The sequence below is a fragment of the Aythya ferina genome (assembly GCF_964211825.1).
Source record: "Aythya ferina genome assembly, chromosome: 3".
Classification (NCBI taxonomy): Eukaryota; Metazoa; Chordata; class Aves; order Anseriformes; family Anatidae; genus Aythya; species Aythya ferina.
The window spans coordinates 102210968-102235526 of record NC_140298.1 but is presented as its reverse complement, the minus strand read 5'-3'; the positions used below and the strand labels follow the sequence as shown (position 1 = coordinate 102235526).

General features: G+C 36.4%; 1 protein-coding gene and 1 long non-coding RNA gene across 14 annotated transcripts in view; one reads left to right on the top strand and one right to left on the bottom strand.

Annotated features, from left to right (window-relative positions):
- The window catches only part of LOC311434913 (uncharacterized protein), a gene marked incomplete at its 5' end in the record, with an annotated part of 781460 nt that overhangs the window by 156282 nt on the left and 600619 nt on the right, over window positions 1-24559 (top strand). The gene's annotated exons all lie outside the window — the stretch shown is intronic.
- Window positions 8404-23581, bottom strand: LOC311434691. Of its 2 annotated transcripts, XR_014691649.1 has the most exons (3): window positions 23455-23581; window positions 22061-22112; window positions 8404-8959 (listed from the first exon to the last, which is right to left on the bottom strand). It is a non-coding gene; the product is annotated as an uncharacterized lncRNA (long non-coding RNA). The 2 variants fall into 2 exon arrangements; XR_014691650.1 differs by lacking the exons at window positions 22061-22112; window positions 23455-23581 and adding an exon at window positions 11672-11776.

Genomic DNA, 24559 nt, shown 5'->3' with positions numbered 1-24559 from the left:
AGAGACAGACAGACAGAGGTGAGTCTTACTGTTTTTACTAATATGGAATTAAACAGCTCTCTTAAAAAAAAATGTTGTGTAGAATTCAGGCTTAGGCCAATGTCTGTTTGAATTTGAATTATCAAGACTGAGTTGAATTGTTGATATGAAAAGCTAACTTAATTTGTACAAAGCTCCATACAAAAATTTACCATCATGTCACTGACAGAGCATTATTTCATCTCTAAAGTCAAAAGTAAATGTGGTTAATGATATGTAAATCAGAGTGGTGGAGGAAAAATCAACTTTGTATCAAATCAAGTAGCTTTGTACTATCAGTTTATTGCCCACCATTACAGAGGGACTGGCTGACACCACATGCACATGACAATGCCAGAAGTCTTTCTCAATTCTTTCTGTATTTACCTTATATACAAACCTAGAGTAGTCCCCTTCTGATGGGGAGATCTCCTCAGAAAATGCCACTTCTCAGTGTCACTTCCCTGGCTTAGCGAAGCCTCAGCTGTGTGCAGAGGAGGTTGAGCATTTGTCAGTGCTTCTGAAAATGTATGAGGGATGTTGGCTGTACTACATCTCTAGGCCACCTTCAAAATAGAAATCCACCTACCTGACATAAAAAGGACCAAGTAATTATTATTCCTTAAAAAAATATATATATTTCTTTAGATAGTAATGGATGCTCTTTTAGCATGCAGTAAGTGTAGTAAATAAGCAGGGGTAACAAAAAAAAACACACACAAAAAAAAAAAAAAAATGGAAATAAGATAGATCCAACATAAAATAACATCATGAGGATTCTCAGATAGCTGCTTTTTGTATAAAAATATACCAAGTGAATAAGATGGTGATTCAGATAAATTCTTTTTTGTTGCATTGGAACCTGTTTATTATGTGAGATCCTAGTGTTTTGGTTGGTATAATGGGTAGAGCTTCATATCTATTTCCCTGTATCCTCTGGAGTCTCTCCAATGAATGTGAACCATTCTGATGTTATACAACAGTGCAGCAGCTTGTCAGTGCTTTTGTTTCTGAACAGTGTGAGAGAAGTGCCAAATGATGCTATTGTAAAATATAAGAGTGCTTCAGCATGTTGGGGAACACAGAGTGACTGTCGATGTGACATTGATTAATGACTGCGAAGTGTCGAAATGACTGCACATTTAGTCTTAGATTTTATATTAATCTAACCAAAATTATGCTTTACAAGGTAGTACCAATTTCCAGACAACTGCAAACAAGGGGATCTTAGGTTTGGTGTCTCATAATTTTATATAATTCTCTATCTAAACCAAACAAGCAAAAGCAACAAAACACAAAGCTCTAAAAATTAATGAAATAGAGATAAGAAACCCAAATATCCTACTGGGATAAGGATAGGGAAAAAAAAAAAAAAAAAGCTCATGTTACATTACTAACTTTCTGTTTAAGTGACCTATATCATTTGTCTGTGTCATAATCTTCCAAATTATAGCATTAAAATTTTATTTACCCACTAGACAAACAAAATGTAATGACATTATCTACAGTTTACAAGGCTCTAGGAAGATACTATATCTGCTTATATTTGTAAAAACATAACCTAGACCAAAATGGACCCAAAGGTATTTTTAAAGTACAAGACTGGAGATGGAAACAGAATGAGGAGTTGAAAAACAGAATATTTTGTCTGATGCACATTAGAAGATTTTAAAATATATATAAAGTAGCAGCAAGTACTTCCAAAACAGGCAGGAAATTTCTTTTTATTCCAAATCACATTAAAAAAGACAACAACAATGAAACTGTACACATGCAAAACACACACACACATCCACACAAAAGCCAAATGTTGAAAATGTTGGTTCTGTGTGGTAACAGTTTATTTCAGTACAGTAACATGGTGCTGTTTTAATTCAATGTTTTATTCTATTGCTTAATTTTGTTTTGAATATTCAAAGATCATACATTTTACAGCATATATGATACGCTCAAATATTTACAGCAAATATTTTAAAATTCTAAAGAAATCAGAATACGAATAATAAAGCAGCTGCATAAGACTGAATTTCTGTATACCAATGTATCAATGGAATTAAATAATAATGTCAAAGTAATTTTTACTTTTGTCCACTGAATATTTTATTGAAATTGGTGTATCCTCATGGGTTATATGGACATTATATAATTTCCATGCCCAGCAAAAAACACAGACACAAATATTGATACCACTACCATTACTGTTAACCCCAACTAAGACCAAAGGCCCTTTGTGCTTGGTACTGGACATAGAAGTAAACCTATTCCAAAAATAAGGTAAATTATGAAACTCTAAAATGATGAAAATAAAAATCAAATTACTGTCCCTTTTTCTTACAAGTAAACTAAACTTAGTGAATTATTAAAGTTTCTCTTAGATTACTTAGAAACATTGTACCAGAACAGAGAACTGATATTACATCTCAGTTGCAAACCAATAAAGACTTTCCTTTTTACTCCAGAGGAAATATAAAAGAGTTAGACCAATTAAAATGTGATGGAGTGGTACATTTTTAGAAAGTTTGTGTGCAAGGTTTGCACAGAAACAGTGTTGTACATGCAGAAGTGGAAACTAGTAGATGCCCAGTTGAAGTTGCAGACATCTATTTGCACTCAAAAAAGTTAACAGAGTTAATTTGGCTGCAGTCTGGCAGGTCTGTTAGATAATTATCACTAACATTAAGCACTTGACATAATTGTATCTACCAATCTGGTTTTCATTTACTGGTTCAATCCTTACTTTCATCTTCCTAACTCAAAAGCTAAAATGAACAAGACTGAGAATTTTAGGAGAGATCAATTTTTATTAGCAAGTGAACACATCTAGGTTCAAGAAGCACTCTTAAGTTAGTAGCCATGTTTCTGGCAGCAATAAATAAGTATATAAGGCAAACAGCTTCTTCCAATGATCAGTGAAATATAAACTCCTTAATTACTGTCCAAGTTAAGCTATTAATTTTCTTCTCCAACTTGCTTAGTTGTTTTAACATGTTATTTAGAACAATAAAAAGTTTAAGAAAAAGTTGTTTAGAACAGTAAAAGCTTCATAGGTCCCAGAGTTTATCACTGGATTCAATAAAACTATGTAATTAATTTGGATGATGAGAATAATAAAAAGATGAGTAATTTGAAATTCTCTGCTGAGATGAGAAATAACATAAATTATTTGGTATGTGTTAATTTAGAAAAAAAAGAACACTCCCCATAAACATTTGGATAATAAAATAAACCATCATATGTTTGCAGAAGATATTTTTAGAATGTAGTGAAAAAATAGCAACAAGTTCACAGATGACTAAGGGAGGTCTTTTGCTTGTTGTCACTGTGAGCTGAGAAGAAATTGGGTCATATGTGCACCAAGAAGCTAGCTATTTGATTGGACATTAACACCCTAGATTAAATTACAAATACAAAAGAATGATAGAAAGAATAAAATGGTTTGAATTTCCTAGGAAAACAAGCCAAACAAAAACATTTCTTCTTTGTCATCTGAACTTAACCATGACAAAACTCTGAAAAAATATGACTAGTATCATGCAGTAAGCTGGTAGTAAGGTGCATGACTCTGTGTCTGGTTGAGTAAACTGTAACCATTCAAGCCAAGCACCAACATCATTCTTGTTGTTCAATTGTTAGTTTTAGCCTGAGCTTCCCAAGTGAAGCCCAGGGAAAGTTCAGGCACTGCCAAGGGTTGGTAATCAAAGGTAGGTTGGGTTGATGGTTAGATTTGATGATCTTAAAGGTCTTTTTCAACCTAAATTATTCTGTGATTATCTATGAGAAGTAAGACAGACAGGGAAAGATGTAATGAAGAGGAAATGAGGTAGGAAAGCAAAACTGGGGAAGTTTCAGAGAAGAATTATGGGAAAGTGAAGAAAAACTGCTAAAGGTTTAGAGGATTGAAATGATACATTTCTCTCTCCTTGGATTCTGCAAGATATTCTGTAGTAAAAAAAAAAAAAAAAAAGTGGAATTATATGACTCTATAGATTTATGCTGTGCAATCTACTGCTTTCAATGAGTACTGCTTTGTTAAGAAAATACATGTAAGTTGACCCTGGAACAACACAGAGAAGTGGCAATAAGGAGTTTTAAAAATGTTTCTGCTGAGAACCGGTTGGACTTTAATGGACAAGGTAATGGATTACCTTGGACCTGAGTTTAAAAGTGTGCACATAAGATCCTATACTTATAAATAATAAAGTACCCTGAATTTTGCTTTCTATAGGCAAAATGTGTGAGAGATCTGTGTTGTAATTAAAGGAAGACATTCGCATATGTGCTGTGCCTGCACACTGCATTTTTGTAGTCATACCTGAGGCAGATGAGAATCTAGGTCCAGGACAGAGAGGCTCTACTGTAGGCACAAGGGTTGCCAGCAGGGGCCACAGAGGCTTTCTAGATCTGTTGTCAGGGCCATCACCGTCCTTAGTAATGAACTAACTGATCAAAAGTATATTTGTTTTCATTGAGTTTGAAAGACTCAAACATTACAAAATACTAAAGAAAAACATAAACTTGAATCCCTCTGAACCATAATTTACTTTCTCTGCCAAATCTTCACTAAGGTACAAACTGCAAACGGATGGATTGACAGATTTATCCCCACAATTCATTTCTGCTTCATGGCTTAAGAAGAATCAGTATTTCTTAGACAATCAAAAAACTTGTAATAATTGTTTCTGTATTAGACCTGGTTTAGCTTTCATTTCTCTTAAATAGCAGCATTTGCAATAATATCTTTTAAAGCCACTTCCACTCAACAAGTATTTATTGGCAAACATCATTGTTTCATTGTTATTTTTGTTTTCTTTAATGAGTATTTAAAATCTGATTTTGAATTCCAAAAGAGATCTTTAAACATGAACTTCTGCTTTCAATTTAAATCAGGTTTCAGATTGTACATGCTGTTATTCACATTCTATATTGAAAAGATATGGCAATTTTATTTTAAATAATCACCACAAAGAATAGGGAAAAATTACCTTTAAAAAGACAAAATAACATAAAAGGACTAGCTCCTGACATCACGTGAAATACATTTGAATTAACTCTGTTACTCACACTCCTGAAGTGTGAGACCATCTACATAAAATATTCATTTTTTGAGGGACTCTCAGGCTCCTAGTAGTGGAAACTTTGTTGGTTTGGTAATCTCTGCCATTCAGCATCTGTAGCTAAAAGAAAATGCTTGTGCTATGGCAGCAGATGGCTGTAATATCAAACTCCACACCAAAGAGCAGTTGCTCATGTACTGACACACACAAGAAGAGCCACCTTCTCTGGGTACTCCAATTAAGGGACATTTCTAGTCATCTCCCTTTTTCATACTACCCACCAAAACAGCCCAGGAGTTAAAGGATCAAAATTAATGACTGAAATAGCAGACAAATATTTGGCTGCTGTTGTGGGTCTGTTATTCTGACAGGTAAGACCTACATTTTGTCAAATAAAGGAAACAAATGTTTTCCTTCCCTATATGTATTTCAAAATTTGAACATTTTCATCCAATATGGGCAAATTTCACAACAGGTGTCAAGATGAAGCTTTGATGAAAAAAGAGGGAGTCGTAAATAGTTTCAATCCCTAAAAGTTTCTGGTCACAAATTCTCCAGATCTCTCTATCCCGATGTTTTAGTCAATTTCTTATTGTGCCAGAAATGTTATTGGATTTTCTTGATGCATAGATAAGCTTCCCCTTCCTGGCTCATACAGTCATGATCTCTATTTCTTCCATAAAATTTTTGTGACGTGCACAAAAATTACTGAGTATAGTCGATCAGAAAACATTGCTTAATTTGATTTGTGTTTAAAAACAATAATGTATATTTTATGATCCAAAAATGTTGGAGTCATTAGAAAAGCCCGCATGACTTCAGCAAGCTTTGGCTCAGTGCCATGGATTGCTTTTGGAAACACATATTCATGTTACTTGTCCTTGTTTTGATCTCAGATGGGAACAGAACTATTACTAGGATGGCACAGACACTATAGGGATTGCAGCTGAGATGTGAGATAGGCCTGAACTGCTTCAATTGAGTGATAACACTTAGATAAGGGGAAACACTTAGAGAAGAAGAAAAGACTGGGAGAGATGGAAGTAGAATAAATGCATCTTTATGAGAAGATGCAAAAACAGGGAGGGAGGTACCAAGGGCAGAAGCAGTAAGATAGGAAACAGTAAGGAGATGGAAAAGATGCAAATTTCTTGATGGAGTGAAGGAGGATTCTGTTTGTTGCAGTGGTTCAACACTAAGTGCAATTAACAGGCAAAGAAGAACATTGCTCAGCTGATGGGTAGAGAAGATGAGTCTTTCCAAATCCCTTCCTGTTACAGCACACTGTCATGGAGACAGGACTGACCTTCAAACAAAATGAAAAGTAAGTTTAGTTTTACTGAGAGAAATCCAGACTTTTTGATTCTGTAGTATCAGTTTAGAAATATCATTAAAATGGGAGGATGGAGATAGGGTCTACATTATTTTAGGTATTTTCAGTGTGGGTTATAATATATTATTTATGATTTTTCCAGCATCTAAACACATAATGGCTATTTGCTAAAAAAAAAAAAAAAAAAAAAAAAAAAAAGCGATGGTTTGATGATTTTGGAAATATCCCCTCATCCCCTTTCTCGTGCTTCCACTGCTAATCAGGGATTAAATATTAACTCTTTCAAATAATATTCCCCCAAGCCATTATATTACATTTTAGTTACACCCCAGGTACAATTTTACATTTCCCTTGTTATGTGAAACTCTCACTCTGCAGATTCTATATGCTATATTTGGCAATATAATTACTGTTGCCTTAAGCACTTTTTCCCCATAGAATATTTCTTCCTCATTTATATTGTTACATTCCAAAAGAGTTTTTAGGAGCCTTAGTATTTGTATCTCCTTGTATTGCCTTCAAGAAAATAATAAAATAAATAACATAACATAACATAACATAAAAAAGTTTCTCAGGTTTCTTCTGGACTTTAATAGTGACAAACCACAGATGTTCAAGAATTGTGTTTAGGCAACACATAAGTATAATTATTGTTGTTGTTGTTTCTATTGAGCCTCTTGGCTACAGTTACGGATAAGGTCCTGTTGTGCTAGACACCACTGTATTCACATGTAATAAAAAATACAAGTATACATGTACAGTCCCAGACTAATGAATTTAGGGACTGCTCCTGGCAGGTGATGAGCTGTCTTCTTAGCTAGCTGGAGCACTAAGAGTCATCTTACATAATAATGGTAAAGCCATATGTCACATACGGGCAATTTGGGGTTATCCAGATTTTTCCTTTTGCTAATGGTGTATATGTGTGTTCCTCTAATAAGTAGCTCTGTGAGAGAAGTTTGTTACTTATTAAAATTATTATTTGATTTGTTATCGACTGAAAGCTGACAATGCCCAGGCATCTGTCCAGGAAAAAAAAAAAAAAAAAAATCTGGACAAATTCAGAACCTTCCAAGAAGAGGTGACATCTCCTGAGGCTGGGATGTGGTTTGCAAGCCCCAGAAGGTATATTTTCATTCTACACTCATCTCTATCTAGGAAGATATATGGTCATCCAGTTGGCCAGAGGCAGTCCCCAGTTTTCTAAATTTGCATTCAACTTAATCCATTACATTTATATACTTTTCATATTTATAAGAAGTATTTATATACTTTTTCTTCAATAGTGGACTATCAAAATGAGAAATGGGTGACTGTAACTCTATTTGTAAAATAGATCCACATTGCTAACCAGTGTTTCTTGTTTAAAGGAAAATTGAAGAATGCTCTTCTTTGGTATTATGTCTACACTTTCCAACAAAGAAGGTCTCAGATTAACTTTTTGGCCTTAGATCAGCAGCATACTTGAAAATGTGCTTAACTTTAAGCACTTCCTCAAGTTCCATTGAAGTGTACTGTCAGCACTCAACAAATAATAAATGGCAACAATATTTGAAGCTAATCCACTTTCCTTTCAGAAAGCTACATGATAATACCATAGAGCAAATATTATATGCAAAAAGTATTTCTTTGTGAAGTCGCTCAATGGTACTTCAGCGACGGTTTAAATGATTTGCTGAACCATAGTTTCAAATGGGTTTAGATAATACAACAAGATCAAATTGCAGTGTATGTTTTTCAAAATGTTGGCCTGATCCTGAAAATTACTAGGTGAGTAATTTAATCAGTGTTTTCAGAGAATAAGTGTAGGCAGCAGCTGAAGCCAGAAGGCAAAGGTGTCAAGTCCCATTAACAAGTATAATAAGTAGCACAGGTGATTATGGTAGCTTGCTGAGTACCTGCTGATAGATGCTGACCTCAAGGGATTGAATACTCTGCACTTCCCAGAAGATTCTTGTACAAAGCAGAATATGAATAATACAAAGAAGTATCCCAATCACTAGTCAAATTGATGTTTATTGCTTCTGAAGCTTAGAAGACAAAACTATAGTTATGGCTCTTTGCCTCAACAGGAGCCAAAATTCCCAACAGTATGCAGTTTTGGAAATTTGGCTATAATGCCAACTTTCTGGGATTTATTTATTTATTTATTTATTTTAAATTTGAAATAGGCTGATGACATTTTCAAGGAATGCCTGTGCTGTAATCATACCAGCATTAAGAAGCAACCTAAATTATCTCATCTTTTGGTCCTGCTCGTGCATCTACATTGCTAATGGCTCCCACGCTCAGTAGACTAAAACCCATTAAAAATCAAACAAACAAGTGCAAGGACACACAAACAAAAACAAACAAAACACCTTGCACTACTATATAGAGGTTTTCTCTTTCTTCAGCCTGAGGGACAGTGGTGCATGTCTGGGGAGGCTGATTGAAGAAGCAGTACTCGCTGCTGCATCTGAAAAGGATTTGCTTGGCCTCCTTTACTGCCCAGCTGCTTGAGGCATGGGTTTGTCCCTGGATGTGCTGCGCTAGGCACTTGCAAAACCATGACCTGCAAAACACAGTAACAAGAAGACTTTTCTGGGTTATGCTCACTAGAGAAAGGTTTTGTTGCTGAGGCTCAAGCCCTTTTGACACATAAGACAAATCAGATCACAAGCCTCTGGGACTGGGATCTAAGTAGGAGAAAAAAGGGAAGAGAGACAGGAGCAAAACAAGACGGTGTGGGTGTGGGTGTGTGGTGGGTGGGGGGGGGGGAGGGCAGGAATCAAATGTTGCTGTGGTTCTCACATGGTAATTATTTACTTTTTAGCAGCAATATGAAACGTGTGCACAGCTGGGAGTTTGGCACATCTTAAAACCTTTTGGGGCCACTTTGGATCCTTCTGCTTTCCTGGAGCATGTGGAAGAGATGACACAAAAAGCATGTGTGTAAAAGGACTCCTTCTGTGTCCCCGTGCCCTCTCCCCACAGCAGGCTAAGGCCAGTCCCCATACACTCTCCAGGGCAGGGGTACACAAAAGAAAACTCACTGCAGTGCAGACAGTTTTATGTTAAGGTTTCCTCCTTAGGCCTGAAGGACATTGATACATGTCCCGATACAAGAATCATCAAGGACAAGGATCCCAATAAGGATCCCAGCACACTTTTACCCATTATTTGGGGAGAAGATGGGTGTCCCCTTTGCCCCAGGAGAGATGGGGCTGGAGGAGTCACTGCCTTCCCACCCACAGACTTCCTGGGCAGCTGGGTCTTCCTTGGGTGGATGCTTACTGGGCACAGCTCAGGGAATAACTCAGCAGCAATAATAACACTGTCATTTTGCAGTCATGTTCAGCTTTTCCAAAAAGGTGGCTTTATGGATTCCTTATTTTTAATAAGGCACAACAGAGTCAAGCTGTGTTAAACTATCTCCCTCAAACCCCCATGGTGTTGGGTGTGTCAGCCTTTCCTTGCTCTTGAATCTGGGAATGCAGCTGCACCCTTCCTGCAAGTAAGTGATAGGACATGTTCTGTCAGCTGTGTCCCAGCTTTGTCCTTTTATTTAGCATTAGAGAATGGTCTCCTAACTCCCGCACAGAGCTATGGGTATCCAAGAAAGGCCTTAATGAAGGAAAAGTATTCTGATAACTCATGGATATTGCAGGGACCATAGGTAGAGTTATGCTGGACATTGCTGAGATGGCAAGGGGAAACATTGCAGGGTGAGGAAGCCGTCGATGTAGAAGCAGAGTGCATTTTCTTTGCAGAGGTTGAATATGGAGATTCAGAAATATTAGAAATTATATCTTTCACTCACTGAAGATGGGCTCTTTGGAAACTTTGCTGATCCAAATTATATTATCTCAAAGATGTGATTTATCACATTGTGTTAGATTTGGGTTTTTACAGGAAGGTCAAAACCAAGCTGTACAGAAAATAGGGCCTGCTGGCTAATTTATTTTTTTTGTCTGAAGCTGGGAAACACAAGCAGTGTTTAGGGAATTTTGTGTTCACAGATTTTACTGTCAGCAATTCTTTTTTTTTTTTTTTCCTCCTTTGTATTTCCTCTTTTCTCTCTCTCTCTCTCTCTCTATATATATATATTTTTTTTTTAAAAAAAAAGGGGGGGGGTGAAGAACATCATAGTAAGTAAAACATTAATGAATCACCTTGAAGAAGTATAGAAAATTCAAATGAACAAACAGTAGATGTTTTGGCTTAATACTAATGTCAAAATATTAAAAAGAGTCACTCTGAACCAAACAAAACTGTTTTCTAGAAAACGTATAGTTTAACCCTTACTAAAATATATTTATGAGAACTGAGCAACTGTATTTCATTTTAAGGAAAGAAAATAAAAAGATTAAGATTTCTTAAATTCTAACAAAATGTTAAAAATAAAACCAAACAAATAACAGAAAAGCTATATGATAGTTATTTCCTGTTTGAAACCTTGTTTTATCCTCCTTCCTTTTCTTCTTCCCTTTCCTTCTCTCAGACCCACCCCCCCCCCCCAAAAAAAAAAAAAAAAAAAAATGTTTGTGGAAAAGCTCTTTTTCACTGAGTATGTGTTTCCTCTTATTTAATACCCAGTAAAAAATACTTGCCTATCATTAAGTAAGGAGAGCATCTTCTTTAGGAGAATTAAGGGGAAGCATCTGAGACTGCAGGTATTCCCCTTGAGCTTGGGGGGATCAAGAGGCAACTGCCTTGCTTTTGGGCTCTGGGTAGCCCCCTAACCACTGGTTATTCATGCATGTCTACTTTTAACAAGTACCAAATTGTGAAAATCTGAAATATGAATCTTGGAACAATTCAGAGGCCAGAACAGCCCCTTGCTGAGCAGGGCAAGGCCAAAGGCTCTCATTGTTGCAGCAAAGCTTGCCATTTCTTACCCTTGGTTGTTATGGAAAAATTGGCACCAATTTAGATCTCCCAACCCAGTATTACAGGGTGGGAGGAATATTGTATGAACGCAGATTTGCTCTCAGCACAATGAAATAGGACCGCATTTTAAGACAGAACTATCTTTTTATTCTTCATCTCCATAGTCCCTCACACAGCAGGATCCCTGGCTGACTCCAAGTCCTACTGTTTTGCGAATAATATCAACAACAATAACCATGCTGGCTATTTCTAGTAAGAGCTGGAAGTGTAATTGCCAGTTGCACATCTGATAGCACAAAACTGTTCTGAACAACCAAAGGAAAAAAAAAAAAAATCAACAAAGCAAATACTGTTGATTAAAATAACCTCTATGTCCTCCTGAATATATTCTTACCCATGGCTGGCTGCCTTTTCTTCTGCATGATTCTTCCATCTGTCTGACAATCCTGCATTTGCTTTCAGGCTTTGTTATGATTCTTTCTAGTAAAATACTTTAACACTTTTGTCAAGAAGATGAAGTCTTCGAAGCCTGCATCTTTAGCAGATTTATATGCTGGTGGATCTCTTTCTTGCTGAGAAGTGAAAAAGAGGCCACCGTTTAATTTACACAGGTGTATAATTTGGTGAAGTGTGAACAAGTACAATTTTATTCTGTACTCATGGGCATGAATTAGCTTTGGATGGATACATTTATAAGGTACAAGCGAGATTTCTGGTGATTTCTATACCTTTTCATAAAACAAAGGGAAACACGTTAATTTGGTTAACTTATGTTGGAAATCTAATTTGATGTCATTTGTTCACAATCTTCAGCTGCTGCAAGTAATTAATAGCTGTAGCAGGATCTCCCTGGGCCATTCTGGGGAGTTTTGAAAGCCCTTACATTGGATGTTCTGTCTCCCCATCCCAGATGGGTAGCTCCAGCTTCAGTTTGAAGGCATGTGCTTGCACTTAAGACCAAAACTAAATACCATCTAATTTTTCCAATTCAAATGAATTGAATTATCTAAGTAATTACTATTAATTAATAATCTTGTTTCACATTAGGTTTATATATATGTATATATATGTATATATATGTATATATATTTCAGGAAATAAAGTACTTTAGTAATATTTTCAGACAGACCAAAATAATATTACTTTAAACCTATGTTTTCTCAAATGATCTGCTGATTTAAGGGTCTCTCACTAATCTCCCACTGACTTTCTCCAATGTTAAATTGTTATACCTAATAGAAGATAGAGACAGATTAATAACAACAAATGAGTGGTGTACGGAGACAGAACCAACTAGTGCCCTATGCAGGTCATGTATATGCAAACTGCAAGGAGACAAGATTAGAGAGTTTAGATAATAAATAAAGAGAAACCAGATCCTGTCCTCCATTTTTAAAGCTGGATTGATATGAAAACTCAAATGTACCATAAATTTGAAGCAAATCAGACATGGGAAGTTGGAATAATCCTATGTTAGTTCAGGATGGGATTGAGTTCAGAGGAGTTCCCAAGTATAAATTTTCTTTTTTTCCTTTATCCAAATAATCCCCATCAGTAGTTCTGGAGCAGGATGGTCACCACTCCTAGCCAAAAGCTAGAAGAATCTGGTGAAATCTCAGTTCATCTTCTCCATGCAGGTAACACCACTTTCTCATAAATAAAATGAACAGAGTGGGGATGTCACTACATTGAAATATGCCCTAAGAAAACACATTATTCTTCTAAATACTTTTTCATATGAGATTCAGATTAAAATTCATTCTCTGAAAGGCTTCCCAGCCATCAGTTGCAGCCAAGGGGCTCATGTAAAAACCCTGTGGAGATGTTACTTGTGTGTGCAAGGGGCTGGTGAAGAAGCCCTGGCCAGGAGGCAAGTTCGAGGTTGCCTAGCAGGTTCCTCAAGACAGCAATTTACAAGTACCCCACTGCTGCCTTTGCACAGAACACAATAGCTTTGTTTTTTCCATTCACACATACAATTAGCATATGCCGAGTGTCATCTGTGTTTCTGAGTTTGTCAGCTGCAGCTTCTGTGCCAAGAGGGCTCTAACTGGAGTGCTATGTTGTCTGTAGATATGCCCACTGTGCCAGACCCGTAAGATGCTTGAAACTGAATACTAAAATGTGATTTATTTCCCCTGGTGGGTCTGACATGTGTGTTTAGGTATCTGGAATACATGCTACATTATTATTAGTGTTCAACTATGTTCTTTAATAATCTCCTAGGAAACAAGGAAATGTGTGTGTGTTAGGGGGGGTGGGAGGGAGTGGGAATTTTCATAATTGTCTAAAGACAAGTATATACAAATTACAAAGTATTTTTTTAATAGAGTGCAAGCACCTCTAATTATAATGAAGCATAAATTCATCGCTAGGGCTGTCAGACCTTGAGAAAATAAGAAGGTTTTGACTTCCCAATAAAGAGTTTAGATCACTAGTTTTACATCCTTCTACTTACTTTGCTTGTGTGCAGGAAGTGCATGAACAAATCCCATTCATAAATAAAGGTATTTGTGTGCTGGTCTGCTTCCCTCCCCCCTTCCATGTGCATTCTCCTTTTTGGGACCAAGGTCTTTAAAGTTTAGCAAACATGAAAGGAAATTGTTAAACTCTGGTAATTACCCTAGGATAAAAGTGATGTATCATTTCAAACAGGATTTCATTCAGCATTAATAATGACAACCTGTGTCATTATTAATGGATATGAGAATGAACTGGATAAAGACCGTTGTTTTTTTTCAGTTGTTGCTGTTGTTTGTTTGTTTTTGTTTGTTTGTTTATTCTGCAGCCATTGTAAGTTTTTATCATTATTTAAAAAAAAAAAAAAGAAAAAAAAGTTACAAAATAATAAAATATACCTACAGTTCTTGCAGAGTCCAAAATACAGGAAATAAACCTAGTTTTTCCAAAGTTGCCAAACCAAATTAAATTAATTTCAAGGGGTGTAAACTAGGACAGAAAAGTCCTATGGACAGAAAAGTGCCTATGTGTTGATCACAAAACCCAGAGGTAAGCTAACACAAAAATTGTTTTTTGTCATTTAAGTCAGTAACAAGGCAACTCAGAAAGACATTGGACCAGTGTAGAATCATTTTAGGTAATGAGCTAGGTTTTGCTGGGATGTCAGATTGTCAATAATGTCCAGAAAATATGGGTCTCCTGTTCTGATTTGTATCCAGTGAGGAAGTAACATCCTAATCATTGAAATTACTTTGAAAATAATGGCCAGAATAGGAGTAGTTGAATAATTCTGTAGGCAAGGGCAGCAGAATCAGGTCTGTAACACATAGGGCTCTCATCCAGGAAAGCGCATAAGCAAGTGCTTAAGTCTATTCCTTTTCAGGAAAGAATTTTAGCACATGTTAAATTTTAAGCATATGCCTAAAGTTAAAGTTAAGCATATGGTTAAATGTTTTCCTGAATGGAGGATTTTCTGATTCAAGGCTTTATAGGGCAACGTATGGCATTTCTGAAGAAACCTAAAACATTCACACTCTTCACAGAAAGACAGCGAAAATGGTACAAATCTTTTTTGAAATACCCGATTTATTGAATTCTATCAAGGAAAGATAAAGATATAACATAAAACCTATGAAGTGTAAGAACAACAAAAACAAAATATTTATCTAGTAGGCTCATTCAATAAGCAGACACAGATCCCCAGAGTTTTCCAAGAAGAGAAATTAGTCCCTAATGCACTCATCAAAGAGAACAGCAACAAAACGTAGTGTGTTTTGTATTAGTCTTCCACTTTACCTCCTCTACCAGACTTTTTCTTCTTACCTTTTTTATGTTTGGTGAGAAATTAGGCCATGTCTATAGACAGGGTGCACACAAAACACAGAACTCATAAATCTCCCTGCTGCAAGCCGTTTTCCATCCTGTTCTCATTTTATTTCTATGTTGTTAATAATAGCCCCACAGTCTATTTTAGTGAAATAACGTGGAACTTGACTAGCCTTGAGCTGACTCACATGATGAGCTTATTAGGAAGTGGAAGGAGTCTCTCCTTCCAGCTTCTTTCCGGTCTTGGTGCTGGACACTAGCACAGGCTTACTCAGGAGCACAGGTATTGCTAGACAGTGTATAATGAGCTCATGTGCTCAGGTCAGGCTTTAGTTCCTACTCCAATGAACAAGCACTGCAACCAAATCAATCATTCTCCAGAATTATTCTTTCTAATAGAGGAGAAAAAGAAAGAAGGGACAGGGAAAGCCATAAACAGGCAGGAACTGTATCACTGAAAGCCCTCATCGCTACAGGCATGCTATTATGTTTGATTCTTCATTTTTTTCTTCTTCCCAAATCTTTTGTGCATGGTCTTCATACATGCTAATCCATATTAAGTCATATTAGTGACATTACTTTGGTTTGGTTGAAGAAAATAATCATCTCTTCAAATGTCAATCCTACTGGATTGATTACTCAAAGGCACAGCTTTATTATGTGTATGCTGCTTGTGGCCATTCTGGCTAGAAGAAGGTTGCTGTAGTTTACAAATCAGGCAGTTAATTTCTGTATTGGCTTTTTGTTACATCCCAGTTCAAGGCAAAAAAAAGTGTCATGGAGCTGAGCAGAGAACTTTTCTAATTATTATCATTATACTACAAATCTAACAAAAGGTTCAATTTTATTACTAAAAATATTTCTTTTCAACTTAGCCCTTGCAGATTTCATCTGAGCCATTCTTCAACACTGGTTATTCAGGCTGCCTCTGTATATCTATATTTATCATTTCTTTCTTTCCTTGTCCCCCTCAGAAGAGTTACACAGGCCCTGGGGAGTCCAGAGTATTAAGAACCAAAGATGACTCAGAGTGTCATGGGTGGAGAGGGAAGACTAGACTTATTTATGTCATAATGTAGTTTTCCTAACCCCTAACTTATCAAGTTAAAAAATAAATCTTAAATCCTCATTTGTATAAAATCAAGATGCTCTATGAAAACAAAGACTCAGTAAAGACAACTCAGTATTGTTATGACAGAGACATTCATCCAAGTTATTATATACTCAGATTCAAGTTAGAGTTTCAAACAGAAGAGAAGGTTTTGAACCAATATTCCTTCTGAAATCTCTAATAACTTAAATAATCATTACACTGGAGCAGTATGTACCCGTTGAGGGTTTTGGACAGAAATCACAACACAGATTGGAAAAAGAGTCCCAATAAAATATGTTGAAATTATTGGAAAACTTTTGTTTTCATTTGTAACCATTAGAATGGAATGAATTTAGATGAAAACAGGAAAAAAAAAAAAAAAAAAAAAAAAAAAAAAAAAAAAAAGAAATCCTGTTGGCTTCAGCTGTTGTTTACCATTGATAAATTAACTTTCATTCCTCTCCACCATCTCTGTACCACCTCTGCAGAGCGAATCACTGCCTGAAGGTAGAGAGCAAGAATATAAAACCCACCCAGTCCCTTGCTACATGCATCAGCATGTCAATAAAGTAATCAGCTTGATTTCTGATCTCTGTTTCACTTACCTTCTTGCAGGCCTATTATCTGAGATTTTTTGCTGTTGTTTCTGTCCTTTTTATTTATTTATTTTCTTATTTGGCTAGTATTCTTTTTGTTTTCTTTCCTTTTCTTTTCTTTTGTTTTTAAATGTTCAACTTCTGTCCAACTCTACAACTCTACCTGCTTTGTTGAAGTTTGGGGTGGCTCATTATGCTAAAATGAGGCAGGCCAAGCCAAGTTGCTTAGAAGCAACAGGAAAAAAACTGCACACACACAGGAAAAAAAATAATAATAATAAAGAGGGGAAAAAATACTGAGAAAAACAACACAGAAAGAAAAAAATGGAGGTCCAGGGTGACTCTGCAGTCATCCCAGAATCAGAGGGATGGCGTTACAATCAGGGATAAAAACAGTCTCAAGAAAATGGAGGGTAGAGAGAATGAGGCAGAAAAATAATACATTGTGAGGGCAGTGAAGACTGCCAAAGAGAGACAGAGGAGGGAATTATACAGGGAAAGAGGTCTGAGGGTGAAGGAGGTTGCCAGGAAAAAAGTGCTGATGGTCTTCCAGATCTCCCCAAGATAGGTTGCAAAATAAGGGATGGACACAAATATAAGTTGATAAAGAAATGTCTGATGTTTTTGAGTCCCTTTCCAACCTATAAAGAGCCTTCTCTACTGTTACTCAGATCTTCATTATTCTTAATTACTGGTATTAATAGTTTTCAGACCAGAGTGGGCAGGAGATGACTTTGAAACCAAATACGTTATATCACTAAAAGGGGACAGGTGAGAGATGCTTCCTGGGAAGTGAGGAAGAAAAAAAAAGAAAAAAAAAAAAAAAAAAGGAGGGGAGAAGGGGGGACTAGGAAGGCACAATAAAAGAGAAAAATAGAGGCAAAAGAAAGTAAATAGTAAAAGGGACAGATAAAGATAAAGGGGAAAAGATAAAAGTGATGGATGAGATGAAGGAGCTGAAATAATAAGAATGAAAACAAAGGAAAAGAATAAAGAGAATGAAGCAGAGAGAAGGAAAAAAAAAAAAAAAAAAAATCTACATGAATACCTGGAGGTCTTTGTGATTTACATCTTTTGCTGAGAATAAATTTCTACTGCACTTAAATAGTACTGTGACTCACCATTTACACTTTTTCACAGACAGATGCCAAATATAATTTTTTTTAGTGTTAAAGTCCTTAGACTGATTAAAATCCATTCTCATCAGACTATGCTATGATCCAGCCTAAAAATTAATGGTTTTCTCCATTTCAGCATATAGATAGAAGCAGACATGAAAATGAGTAGAACGTATCAAATTTTCTCTCAGTTGTACCTTTGTTTTTAAATTTGAATTTCAGATTAATTTAAACCACAGTAATTTTTCACAGGAATAATTGATTATATGATATCCATGGCATAGGTATCAGTCATGATCAGTATATTCAGACTTTATGCCCTGAATGTTCTCCAAACAAGTAACACCTTAAACCAGCAAACAAAACAATAGAACAAGCTTTATTCTGCCCTTTCCTTTTCAGTGGTGCACACAGCAAAGGAGACATAGGAGGAAATCAACTGTAAATGGCATCTTCAGTAATGAAGGAAAAAGCTGGATATCCACAAGTCTGTTTCCTAGGCAACTGAATGGAGGGACAATCAGAATCTCTCAATTGCACCCCATTATAGATATTTTCTACACAGACCAGTAAAAGGAAGAAGAAGGTGATTGGAAAATCTTCAGCAAAAAATACTCCTGGAGCACTTTGAAAGCATGGGGGAAGTGAACAGATAACACACAAAATGGCTGCCTGCATGGAGCTCCTGATTGCAATCATCTTCCGAGCAGTGAGAGGGGGGATGACAGGAAAATCGCCCATTTAAACATTGCATTCCCAGAGGTCCCAGATTTCATTTCCCATACTTCAGGGATGAGGCTGCACTGACAATTATGTTTCATACAAAATATCTCACAAATGGACTTTGATTCAATGTAGAGAAGGATTATTCTGAAAACCTATATAGTAAATTCTCTATCTCTGTTATACTTTGGCACCTTACCAACCTAATGGTCCAAGATTTTTAATATGACCTGATGAACCAGAGCTGTTGTTGATCCAGTAATATCACTTCTCTGAATAATTTATAGAATGCACAAACTTAGGCAAATGAAATAAGCATACGCTAAGGGAGTTCACTTGTTTCTGTGCTGGGTAATCTCTTAGTACCAAAAGTAGCAGTATATGTTTTATTCAGGAACATACTGGGAAAAAAATAGATATACAAGCGCTTAGGGATAAAAATATTACAAGGTATCAAAGCTAGATAAAAATGTGAATGAATCTAGATGAGCCATATGGCCTTCCTCCATCCTTAAACATTAATTTTATGATACTAGGTATCACAGTCACCCTGGTCTTGCAAGGAGATCCTGGGGCTATAACTCAGCTAAGGAAAGACAAAACTGCTTATTACCATGTCTGCTGTCCCTCTTTAAAGGGATTTCTTTTTTGCTCACAGTATTTTTATTTATTTATTTTTATTCATTTTACTTTATTTTATGTCTTTTTTTTTTAATTATTTTGCTATTTAACCTGACAACCTTTTCTTCATTTGACATGCTCTTAAAGCTAACAAGCAAGAAAACAACAACAAAAAAAAACAGAGAATAACAATGCTTTTGTTTGTTTTGTTTTGTTTTTAAGAAAAACAAACACTGATTCATTCATAAACAAAAACTTTGTAATTCATGATTTGGACTAAGAGCAACAAAATACATCTTTCCCACCACAGCAAAAATTAGTAGAAAAACACAAGAAAATAATTGTCAGTTTTGGCAATGTAAATAGGCCAGCAGAATTAAAAGGTAGAGAGAAAAATTAGGGAAGGCTTCTGGAAAGTGGGAGGATTCCTCTTTTTTATTCTAAAATTTACATGGTTTACAGTGTTCTGCTCATTTCTTGACTGCTCTGATTTCTCACAGAGGTATAGTTTGTTTGGCAAGGGACCAAGTTAAAACTCTTTACCCTCAGCTTGTCTGAGGCTCTTCAGTTGCAGAGGAGTTAGACTTCTGGTTCGTTTCCAGTGATGTTTTTATTGCTCTGCAATTGACTCGTCTGCTTTCCTGGGTGGGGTTCGAAGCATTCATGTGTATTAGCAAATTGATGAGAAGACAGGGCAGCAAGGGTAGGACACAAATTTGCCAAAGCAGAACATGTTAAAAACATATGCAAGAAGAACTCTGGAGGAAGGGAAAGAGAAAATGTTTGGGGAAAATTTTGTATACAAACAGTAGCTATGTACATCCTTTTGGTATGGGGAGTGGGAAAACTTCCTTGAAAGAATCAATTTTTAGTCACAGCTAGAAATGAATAACAGCTTTAATGAGTGATCTTACATTATTATTTTCTCTAGGATGGCAAATTCACTGGATGAAAGGATAAGTTCTGGCAAAATAACTATCTTCTGAAATTAATAAAAAAAGTTCTGTGGGAAAATTCCCACAGAATATGTGACAAAATATTTCAAAACAAGAGTGCCAACTGTAGGATTGTAGCTCAACTGGTGTTCAAAACTTCCACTACTTTCTATCTTTACCGCTGAGAAAAACTTATTTCATCTGAAACAGGTGGTAGAAAAACTGGCAGTCTGGCAGAAGTTCCATCGGCAACAGCATCATACCCTAAATGTAGGTAAAAACAACTGATTGAACCAAAAATGAAGCTCTGTTGCTACAGGTAGTCAGACCTTCTCTTGAGCTCTCTGGAACTGCAAAATCCTTTGTATTTAATTACTGTATTTCAGTCGCTGATATCTTAGTTTCTTTTTCATCTTGTCTAAAAATCCCAAATGTGTTTCTGTTTAACAGTTTGGCTTAGTTTGCCAACATTGCAAAGCCAAAGTTCATAGAGCTTAGCCATGGTAGTGATATCGCCATGAAAACTAGCCCTTTCCTTATCATGGAGAAGAAAATTAATGCTTAGAGATGCCTTTCAGCCCTTAACATTTCAAGTTCTTTTTTTGCTATGGCACAAACTGGATGAAATATTGAATGGATGAAATATTGAAAGTGAAGAGAATAACAGTTATCCTTAATTGAGGAGGAAAAATAATAATAATAAAAATAATAATATTTAAAAAAAAAAAAATTGGCTTTATTTTGGGAAATTAAATAGATGAGAAAACAGTAGTTTGTACCCTACACTTGTACCCACTACAAGAGACTGGTCAAAACCAGACACATTTCTGGGAGTGGATGAACTTTTCATAGGATGTCTGCAGAAGCTCAGGACAGAATAACCCATCCAGAGAGCATGTAGGCAGAATAATCCAAAAGCCACCTAGAGAGCGCTTGCATTGTTTTCCTACGAGAAAGCCAATAGAGGAAGCTTTCGGGCAGTGAATAAGCTTCAGAAGAAAATCAAGAGTTTTCAAATGCTGTTTCTTTTATAAGGGTGAAAAGGGGATTATGTACGTTATTCATAAATAGTTTTGCAGCATGCACATAACTGATCATATCATGAAAGACTTCCCATAAAAAAACCTTCCAAGCTCCCTGATGCTGGCTAGAGCTGTGCTCAAAAGGGATAGTGTTATTAGTACAGCAGGGGATGGACTTGTTCCCAGTGTACCTGGCAGGCATTCGTACAGACACATGATGACATCAGTCACAGCCAGGACCACACATGTATATTCACATATAGATGTAAGCTTGTTGGACAGCCAATACATATGGTTTATACCCTTCTCCCTCTTAGTTGCAAAGGAATCCCGATATTTTTAAGTATGGATATGCGTATGGACACATATAATAATAGTCCTTGTGCAGAAGAAGAAAAGACTTAAATTTTTCAACATGCTCTCCTTATTTCTGGCAGTTTTCCTTTCCCATTGTGCTTACTCACTCTTTCCCTGGAAGACTGAAGGGCCCTCCAGGAACTTTTCCTATTTATAAAGCTTAGATTAACACTCACGAAGTCACAGAGCTTACTCATTTGAGTAAATTGTTGTGAAGTGACTAACTGGGACAGCCAGCTTACATGGTTGCAGTGGTACACACCTCTCAGGTTGGAAATGCCTGGTGAAATAGAACAATTGGAAGACAAAGCCTATGACAAGTAAATATTTACACTGGATAGATTGCAAACAATCTTTAGGCCAATTTTTATTAACCCCAAGAATTAAGCAATTATGGACAATGAGTAAATTCATAACTCTTGCAGATGCCTTGAAGCTGATTTCTAAAATAGGAAAAAGTGGATAAATCTTCTGCATAATTTATTACCAGTTGTCCGTCTAGATTTGTTAAAATAGGAACCATGACAAATACCTTGGAAACCATGATTCATGAATTTTCCAGGAGCAGCCAAGTGCATCATCCTCTGAAAATAATATAAAGAAGAAGAGCTTACATTTGTCGAAAGTTCCTGCATGTGCTTTTCTCCCTACTTTGTATAGAAGTAATGGTAAAGCAGGAAGTGTTTATGCTGAGGATGATGACTACCAGTCACCAAATGACTGTCTCAAGTTATGTCAGTCTCATTACTGTATACGACTCTGAGCACCAAAAGAGTGATAGTTGTAACATCACCTCTCCTTTATCAAGTCATAGTTGAACAGTATAGAAATAAGCTTTGATCACTACTTTTGTTGTTGTTGTTGTTTCTTTGATTGTTTTTTCTAACATTGAAAAAGAATAAGGGAGTGGAAATCATTTAGCTTCACCCAGGATGCCTTTCCAGATACTTTCTACATTCCTGTGAAGTTTTTAGAACCAAATAAGACCTTGCAGAAAGGAGAGTACTGCTCTGAACATTTCCCATTTCCCATTCTCAAGCAAAACCATGATGTTCCTGTCATCTGTTTTAATTCAGATTTACCTTTATACATATATATAGAGATAGATAGATAGATAGATAGATAGATAGATAGATAGATAGATAGATAGATAGATATAATGTAGTGCTTTCATATATTGATACAGAGTTAAAGCATTGTCCTTGTCACAAGTCAGTTTGATATATATCTCTACAGTTCTCCAGAGATTTTGGAAAGATGACTATATGACACAAATATTGAAATGGCTTGATGATAAAACCTAAACTAATTTTTGGGTTTAGCACCACTCCTAAATTTAAAAGGTCGTGTGGTCTGCTGTCCACCGACCTCATGACTATGTCTACCTTAACTACTACTGCAGGTTTCTGATACAGGTGAGCTCCTTTGAGCTGGGTCCTTTGCAGATACTTTTGAAACTTCTAAGGAAGTTCAGAAAGCTTACAGCTACCATAACACTGCTGAAACTCCCCCTCAGAGATAGGTAATCATTCCAAACTGCATTTTGCTTGCACCTTCCCCCAGCAATTACTCCGAGTTACTTCTTCTCCTCTAATTTCTAACTCCTAATCTTCAGAACATGAACATCTTTACAACATCTGTTATTTTTTCATTTTACTGCAGTGAAGTAATAGATTTTAACTGTCATTATGATATGTAAGGAAATGGACTTAGATATGTTATCTAGTTGTAAAAAAATGCATTGTTTTTGTCATTCTGTTCTTACTACCAGCCCCATTGATTTGCTCTTAATTGATATGATAGCTTACTTTCCACTAGTATATTCCACACTGTATGAACTGAGAAGCAGTAGAAACTTTTTTAAAAAGAAATTAGTCTGATTTTCCTTCCTCAATAATTCTTAAGTTCACCTTATATTTTACTCACCTGCATTTCTAGATAGCTATTTTAATACACGCTGCACATACTTGAACGTGTGATGTGAATACTGCTCCAAACAAAATAAATTGGCAGCTGCTGCTTCTGCATTCAGGGGTTTAGTCTTTTCATTTATGCTGAAGTCTCTCCAGCTTGCAGGAAGAGCAGCCACTCGCCTCCAGAGAGGATGGCCGGCACACACGATGCCGTGCGGCTGCGCAGCCCATGTCAGCACTGCCTCCTGTGCACACAGCAGCTGCCCGGCAGAGCAGCATTGCCAATGCCTGCCTTTGGCGTCAGCACACGCTGCTGCTCTGTATTTACACAGCTCACGAAGTTGGAACTCTCGTGCATCTCTACGTCTTTTGCCAGATGGATGTGCAACAGCTCCAGCAGATCCCAGGGCAGAGCTATTACCCAAACACTGACAGAATCAGTGCTTTCTCCAGCGAGTGGCAAGACTAATAAAACCAGCCGGCTGGTCAGAGCCCGGCAGGGCATCTGGTTTTGGTTTGTACATACCAGCTTGCTGTACTGCAATGCAAGCCTTCATATTACAGTTATTAAAGCTATCCTGATATTTTACATGAAATCAAGATAAATTCTATTCACTTATTTCACTGTGATCCTTTTCAGAACTGATTTGCTGAAAATTCATCCAGATCTGGGATGATACCTACATGATTGCAAACTGTTCCACAGCCTCTAAGCCACAGACAAATATAGTCAGGACAGAAATGAAGTATTTGACTAGCTGGAGCTTAGTGTGTCAGAATTGTATAACAGTCTGCAGAAATAGTACCAGAGCAGGCTTCTGGATGATAAACAAAACAAAACAAAACAAAGAAAAAAGTAAAAAAAAAAAAAAAAATAGTGTAGAGTAGTGAATAAAAAGAGTGTCAAAATTAACCTTTAAACACAGAACTGAAAATTGTGTACAGAAGATATTACCAGCTGAGAAGCAAAGTCCTCTAAAAAGATTGTTTTTTTAATCATGTCAGTTTTTAATTATGGTGCTGTGGAACAAAAGCTGTAAAAACAAATCCTGCCTTAGAAGTTACCCACTTTGAAATGCTTCTCCTGAGGATCTTAGTGGATCTGTATTTCATTTGAT